We start from the raw sequence: 8,705 nt of genomic DNA on the forward strand, positions 1-8,705 counted from the left end.
AGGGTCATAGCAGCTTGAATTTGCCTGAAAGAGTCATAAAGTCCCAAGCTACATCAACCATAGCGTAAGATGTTTAGACGAGAGAATCAGAGTGGTTAAGAGAAAAGGCTTAATGGTTAATCACTCTTGCTGAAAAGTTATGAGTAATGGAGTTCTGATTCCAGTGCCCACAAAAAAAGCTAGGAGTCCTGCAAAGGCAGGTAACTCCAACTCCAAGGGATCTTACGTCTTCTTCTGGCCTCTATGGAAGCTTCAGCCATGCATACACATACAAACAAACATACGCACACATACACATATACACACACTCAAGCATGCACACATATACACAGAGAGATGATAGATAGATAGATAGATAGATAGATAGATAGATAGATAGATAGATAGATACATACATACATACATACATACATACATACATACATAGAATCTTTAAAACTGAATAAATCAGAAGCTCTTTTGGAAACCACGATAAATGTACTGATCTATAGTTTATAACCTAAGTGGAGGGGAACAGACCACCTAGGCTAATGTAGTCTTTAAGCAAGCACACACCCAAAAATTCCAACAGTTTCGCTGTTCCTAAAATTTCCTACATGGGTGTTTGCAGCTGCAGCTAGTTCAGAAATGAGAATCTCTGTCTTAGAAGGAATGAATGGAGAAAGGCCAGAGAGGATAGAGGGGAAATAAAGGCCAAGGACCCAAGGAAAGTTGAGTATATCATCTAAAGCAAGAAGTGTCTTACACACACAGCCCTCAGCTTCCTGTCACCAGTGTAGGATCTAGAGTCTAAGACAAGCTGTCCCCCACAATCCCAAGAGATTCCCCCAGTCAATCAAAGCGCCAGAAGGCACAGGCTGTGTTCCTAGTACCTATATAAGACTTGGGATGTCTTGTATGCTCAACAAAATAAGTAAACCAACTGAGCTATGCTAAGTTCTCTACCCTGAAGGACCTGCTCTATTGGGTATCTTTTACTCTACTAAAGAGAACCAAAGCCAAGGGTGGTGAGGGTTAAGTTCTGCTCTCATTTTAAGATGGAGACATTAAACAGTGTAGGGAAATACAAAGTGTCGCCCCAAAGTCCAGAAGTCAGTATCCCAGGTCTCCTTCTCTACCCTACTCTGAGGATTCTGGGGCTCCAAGGCAGGGAAAACATGAGCCTCTATCAACAGTGATTCCAAATTCTCATGGGAAATTACCAAGTAGCTATAGAAAAAAAAAGAGTACCATTTAGGCCCTAGCTTTGATTGCCCCTGGCTTGCCAGAACAAGGAGAGGGCTAAATGTCCGTAAATCAAAGCTCTGATTTCTCTATCACCAGGAACAACCTAAAGTCTTCAAACAGCTCATCTTTGAAAAGAAAATGTATTCCCCTTTACAATATTTTCATCTGTTCTTGGAGTGAAAGGGGGAAAAAGCAGCAATTTTCACTTTAACAAAAATTCTCTTGATACCCTCAGACAATGCTAGTTTTCTAAGTTAATTCTATGGCTCTCCAGAAAAATGAAGTAAATTAATGCTACAGAAATGAAATCTTGTCTCTGGGATCTTAAACATCAATAGACAGTAAATTAAACAGGGGCTACAAAGCCCACCTTATATTGGTTGCTGGCAAGTCTATCAATGGTAATGCTCATAAGACAGGGCTTTATCTTTTTTAATGAAATCCCCTTGAAAAAAAAGTAGAAGTCATGTTATATCACCTCCAGGGATAATCAAATGATGTCCTGAATGGAAAAATATTCTAGACTGTTTTCTCTTGGTAATTTTTGTTGGAGCTGTTGCTGCTGCTGCTGCTGCTGGTGGTGGTGGTGGTGGTGGTGGTGGTGGTGGCGGTGGTGGTAGTGGTGGTGGGATATGGTGGTGGTAGTTTAGAGTTTTGTTTGTTTATTTGGTTTAGTCTGGATTTTAGGTTTTTTGAGACAGAGCCTCTCTGTACAAGCCTGGCTGTCTCTGAAACCCTGACTATGTAGACACCACGCTGGTCTTGAATTCAGGAACTCACCTGCCTTGGCTTCCTGAGTGCTGGGGTTAAAGGTGTGCGCCACCACAGCTTTCTCCTGGTGTTTTTGAAACAGGGCCACACTGAGTAGCACAAGCTAAGCCAGAACTCACTATGAAGCCCAAACTGCCATCACTTACATTGACCCTTCTGTCTCTGCCTCCTGGGTGCACATGTCACCACATCTGGCTTCTAGCCTTTTATTTTTAAGAAGGCAAATGCTGAAGAAAATGGTAATGTCTCTTCTCCAGCTGGCTACAGAGAGACCACTCCCTGAATTAGCCCAGGAATCAATCCCCTGGCACCAGGTGGGTTCACACTATCAGTTCACACCATCTACCCACTTAGCTTCTCCTTGTCAGATGTGGTGATGGTGGGAGGAGACAGGACAGAACAGAGGGGTGTGATGGAGACCAGGGCTTAGAGATCCCTCACACCCGTGCTGCGTCCCTCAAGGCCACCTCCCAGCTTCCTCCTGGGCCTCCTTACTTTCTCTTGTTCTGTCAGTCTCTCCTCTCCTCTTCCTCTGTCTTGTTGTCTCTGTCCCTTGTCCGTCTGTCTGTATCTTTCTGTTTAGCCACCCCCAGTTTCTTCCTCTGTCTCCCTATTTCTCTGTCTGTCAATCTCCATGTCTCTCTGTATTTGTCCGTCTCTCTCTCTTTGTCTCAGTATCTTTCAGCCTCTATCCTTTTATTACCCTCCATCCCTCCATCCTTTTCTCCCTCACTTGCCTCTCTCCATCTCATTACTGCTCCACACACCCCTCAACCAATGAGTTCTGAGGCTCACACTAACTGCTTAGCTTCACCTCCTCTCATCACCTGGTACACCATCTTTTCCTTTCCCTGCCCTGCAAGGAATGCCGGCCTTACTCTCTTCATATTTCATCCCATCACACACCCTGTCTCCCACCCTGAAACGGCAGAGATGCAGTACCTAATGCTGTTGGCTTGTGTCTGGGCTTGACCTTCATGAGATCATTGATGCCACTTGATTTGCATGGTGTCTGTCACAGTGAGATGCACATGACGGCTCTTGATAAACAGTGCTTATTGGTAATGATGATGAGCACAGGGCAATGATGACCATAACAGGGACAGAAATAATACACCCGCTCTAAACAGTCCTGTCTGGTTCAGGCTAAAGCAATTGGCATAGCAACACTTCCTTTGGCATGGAAGTCCTATACTCCTCCACAGCCAGACCCTGAGCATAAGATATGGATGTGAGTGCTCATACATGAGCTATTTCAGAACAGAGGCACATTTGCCACTTTGGAGCAGGAACATATGTTATGATAATGGTTCAAGACCATAAGCATCTGCAGTGTGCATTACTTGTACAAAGCTTCACAAAGGGACAATCTGATAATGTATGTGTTCATCTGTTCTCTAGCCTGTACAAAAACAAATTTTCAACCCAGGGCTTAAATAATGTTCAAAACAGAGGGCCTTCACACACAAGTACAGATGAACCTTTCTAGCTGAATGGATTATGACATTCAATGCTGGGGAGAGTGAGGCTCTAAGTACACAAAAGCACAGGAACTGCAGTCCACAAAACACTGTAAGGACACACTTGGTTATATAGCCTACAACACATGATACACTGTACCCAGTATCACACCATGCTTGAACCAGCTAGACTCAGGAACTTATTATTAAATTTTCAAACAGTCTTGAAAGTCAGATGTTTAATACAGTCATTATTAAAATTGAAATACACAAACTTACAACTAAATTATACTAAACGTAATAAACACTCCAAATTTGCCACTTCTGAATTATCTGACGGATATGTGTGCTTTTGAATCATTTACAGTTGCTTTGTCCACACGGGATTACTTTATAAAGTCATGAGCTGCTGCCAAAACCAGCGTACTCCTCCTAAGTCTGTGCTCAGTGACCTCAGACTGGCAGCTCAAAATTGGCCAAGTCATAGCATTTATACCATGGAGTGCCTTGCTAAGTTGAAAGGGAGTTTATAGTGAATGAAAACACTAGCCCATGACTGGCAGACACTGCCCTGTATTTGTCCTTGTTGCTGATGTGTTGTGACTTCTCTGGGTAGATGTAAAACTAACCACTGTCTCCAAAGGAGCACTCACAGCTGAAAGTGATTTGTTCAAGCTTATTCTGAGGGTAAAGTAGGCTTATTAGGGTTGCTATAGAGTTTAGGCAGCTATGGACCGCTAAATCTCCACTCCAAGTCACCAAATCCCATCTACCAAATTCCTATTTTATGTGGACCTAAATTTACTGCAGAATTGACAAAATCTGGATTCAGAGTGCTACTTAGTGTTTCAGCAGTAGTGGTAACTATAGACTCAAGCAACATAAGGCATAAACAAAGCCAGACTCTGGGAAAGATATGTTTATATATGCTCCATCCTTGCCCTTATCAGTGACTCTGCTGCTATCATTAAATACTGCCTAGCCATGGAAAGATGGTGTACCCAGACTGCTGCAAGATGGAGTTACTCTGGCCCAAGATTCAGAGGTTAGTCTCTCTATGTGATTCTACTAGCTTCAAGAACCAACTCATTGGTTAGTGGTATGAGTACTCCTGAGACTTATATTAAGAAGATGCTTGAAACATCATGGGTAGATTCAAGAGAAAGAGAAAAGCCCAGGTTCTGACTCACCAACTGCATTGTGTTGAGTCACGATGAACTTTCAAATAGTATAAAGGAGTGTACACGGGGTCAATGGCCAGTGAATACCTACTAGCTAAATAATGGCTGAAATCTCTTCCTTTGTCAGAACATTCAAGTTATAAAACATTAATATGTGCAATCCAATTGGGTATGGTGTAGAAACTAATATTGTATTGTGTGCATGATGGTAGTGTAGGTGTGTGTGGTGTATTACATCTTCATGTGTGTGTGCACGAGTGTGTATTCAATGCTGTGTGTGTGTGTGTGTGTGTGTGTGTGTGTGTGTGTGTGTGTGTGTGAATGTGGAGAGCAGAGGCCAAGGTCTAGTATATTCTTCAATACTCCCCACCTTACTCTTCAAGACAGGGTCTCTCACTGAACCTAGAGCTCACCAATTCAGCTCAGCTAGGCAGGCAGTGAGCCCAAGGAGCTGCCTGTCTCTGCCTCCATGGCACTAGACTTGCAGACATGTGCCCTGTAACCAGCTTTGTATGTAACTGCCAGGGGTCTGAACTCAGGTCCTTGTGCTCACATTGCAAGCACTTTTGCCAACTGAGCATCTCCCCAATGCTTGAAAACTAATATTTTAAAAGATTGTAATCTTCCCACCAAAGCCAAAAGTTATTTGCGCTGTCATAGATTTTAGGGAAGTGTTAAATATCAGCTAAGCTTACTGATTTTTCTTTTCAAGAAAATCAGTCTTATCTCACATGATGCTTGGAGCCCAGTCATATGTGTAAATATATATCTTAATAAGTGCAGTTCTATCTGAGCACTATAAAAAATGAGTCCAGATGACATTTTTCACCCATTATTTCTTTTGACTTTTGCATGTTAAGATGAACAACAACAAAAATAAAGAAAAGAAAATGGTGTTTCTAATTAAGGTGGAGGAAATGTATCCACTAGACAAATCTCTGATTCTCTTTGAAAATTCCTGAAATATTAAAGAAAACGTGAACTGGAGCCTGATGTGTCTATGGAGCTAAACAATTAGCACAGCTGTATCACTTCCCACATGCAGATCAAAAATATTACTTGGGCTTCCCTGCTTATGATCAATGCACCTACACGACAGTATTGCTAAGAAATAACAGCCATTCTTCTAGGTACAGAATTTTATGAGTAAAAATTGATTTCATTTTACAGTGTTAGTGGTATGATCAGTTTACAGGAAAACAAGAAAATGATACAGAAAGCTTGAAATTTCTGCAGTGCTTTATCATGAACCAGAAAATAACACTGCACACATACACAAAAAAAAAAGAGAAAAAAAGCTTTAGTTACCTATCCGTAATGTTTGAAAGTATTTTCCTTCTGTCCAGAGATTGGGACTTCACTAGAAATCCATCCTTTCTCTGTCTGTATAAGGACAGTTGGTCCCAAGGTAGACAGGATGAGAACTCATTGGAACATCAATCAATCCCCTTGAAGACCCATTTCATGATTTTTTTCATGAGACCTTAATGCTCCTCTAGGAAACATCCAATGAATGGATTTCTCTATTATGAAAAAGTCAGTTCATGGGGGGACTCCTACCATTACTCTATCCATTGTTCTTTTTTCACAGGTATGTACATGAAGCATCTGCACATACACACAAACACACACACACACACACACACACACACACACATTCACCCACATAGAAACACTCACATAGACACATATACCCATAAAAATAAAAAGAGATCAAACAAAAAAATTTAGCTAAAACCCTTATATATAGCTAAACATCTTATATATAAAGGCTAACTCACAAATTCTACGTAGGTAGAACTAACCCCTTATGAGTGAAAGACTTTCACAGAAAACAAAACTAAGTCTCTGGGATCTGGGGGAAGAGGAGAGGGCAGAAGGGAGAGAACAAGGGAATCTGTGGCTATTACATAGAACTGAATAGTATTGTAAAATAAAATTTAAAAAGATAAATAATAAAATACAAAATCAAAAAAATTTCAAAAAAGAAAGAAAAAAAAAAAAACTAAATCTTCTGCCTAAGTGTCCCTGTAATGCACTTGGAAGGTTGGGCAAGAGGATCCCAACTTGATCAAAGCCAACTTGAGTTATATAGGGAGACTCTATCCAGTCAAGAGAAGTCTCAATCAAGAAAGTGTCAAGGCATGTAGATATGCTTTGTAACTTCAGTTCTCTAGAAGATGAGGCAGGAGGACTACTTAATGTTGGGAAAACCCTAGGCTAGCTAGGGAATTCAAGGCCAACCTGAACTACACAGTGAGATTCTGTGTCAAAAAAAAAAAGAGAAATACAAGAAAGAAAAAAATGGGAAAATATAGGAAATATCAGCTAATATCCCAATGGTCACACAGCACAGTAGCCGACTCGGCTACGTTTCTGTTAATCTTCTCTAACTTACATTTTCTCCTTCAGCCAGGATTTTGTAGTGTGTGCCAGTTGGCTTACAAGCTGTTCCTCAAAACTCTAGCCACGGCTCTTTGTTAAAATAACAAGCGCTTTAATGGGAGTGTGTTACTGCTAGTATTCACATCAGCTGCTCCACTCCCTGTTGCTGGGTGCCTGCTGTGTTTCCAGGTCATTACTACTATGAGGAGTGCTCCCCCGCCAAAAAAAAAGCCTTTGTACAAACTCTTTGTTCTAGATCTCAGATTTCCTAAGTAGGATCTGTGGTGAAAGGCAAACAATGGATTCTCAACAAAGGACAAAGTGCAAAATGGAATACCTGGGATGTAGATAAATAGACACCTCTAAAGATACATGTCATTGCAGAACCTGGGACTCCAACTTTATATGGCAGAATTAAGTCAGGAGACTAATGGAGGCATGCACCCTACCTCAGATGGCTTCTAAATGCCACCACATGTGTCCTTGTAAAAGAGAGACAGAGAAAGTGTGGGGACAGGCACAGGAGAACACACATGGCAGAAGGCAGAGTTTGGAGTGGTACCGACACTACGCAAGAGCATCAACAATTGACACCAGCAGCTGGAATAGGTGAGGATGGCCTCCCAGAGCCTCCAGGGGAAGTATGGCCAGGCAGGTTGACAACTTGATTTCAGACCTCTGATCCCAGAATCATAAGAGATGTGCTTCTGCTGTTTGGGGCCAGGTGGATGCAGTTGTTTGCTATGGATAGATATCTTAGGAACGCAACACAACATCATGAGAAAAGTCACTCATTTAGCTTAACTCTGGAAAATCATGAAGCCAGATAATAATTACAATAAAATATGTTCTGAAATTACCAGCTCTAACAACACCCTTAAAGACTGGGTGGATCTACAGAAAATGGGAGTTTACCTCATCAGTGAAAATTGACCTTCAAAACCACAAAATTAAATAGCATGTCACTAACAAACCAGTCTGCAGTAGACAGAGGAACAGGTGACAGAGGTATAACCATCACATCTGTGAGGGACCATCGCCCACACTTATTTATTCCAGGAACTTTTGAGGAATAAGAGACTTAGAGAGTTAAGAAGCAGGGAGAAAACGCAAGATAGACCCTGGTAGGCCTGGATCCTTATCCAAACAGGTCCAGAGCTTTATTTCAAAGGACTATTTATAACAATGTCAAGGAGTGGAGCAAAAGACCTCTCCTTTACTAGTTAGACCCTTACAAACAGCTGGTACCCAAGCCCATGGTCAATCAACCTCCTATGCAGTCCTGCTGGGTAGCTATTAGGAAACCTAGTGGGCTCCAACACACATCCATGTCCCTGTATACATGGCTTGTTTTCATTACTGCGAGCAGCACTATCACAGACAGAAGCCACAGCCTCCTTAAAGGATGGGAAAACCAGAGCAGTTTTTGTCTCTATGAAGCAGACATTGAACAGCATATGCAAATCCAAATTTCTGGAACTAATGTTCCTTTAGATATGGCTTCTAATTTTAAGTACCTGGACTGATTATCGATCACAATGTCTCTTTGAGTAAAAGGATTTAAACTTTCTCCATTTAAAAAAAAGAACTGTTTAAAAATATGATTGCTGCTTTCTGGAGAATCAGGCACCTGTCTGAAAGTCTGACTGTGAATAGGATGCTCACCTTCCAGGCAAAGACT

This window comes from Peromyscus leucopus, unplaced genomic scaffold (assembly GCF_004664715.2).
Source record: "Peromyscus leucopus breed LL Stock unplaced genomic scaffold, UCI_PerLeu_2.1 scaffold_103, whole genome shotgun sequence".
NCBI classification, from domain to species: domain Eukaryota; kingdom Metazoa; phylum Chordata; class Mammalia; order Rodentia; family Cricetidae; genus Peromyscus; species Peromyscus leucopus.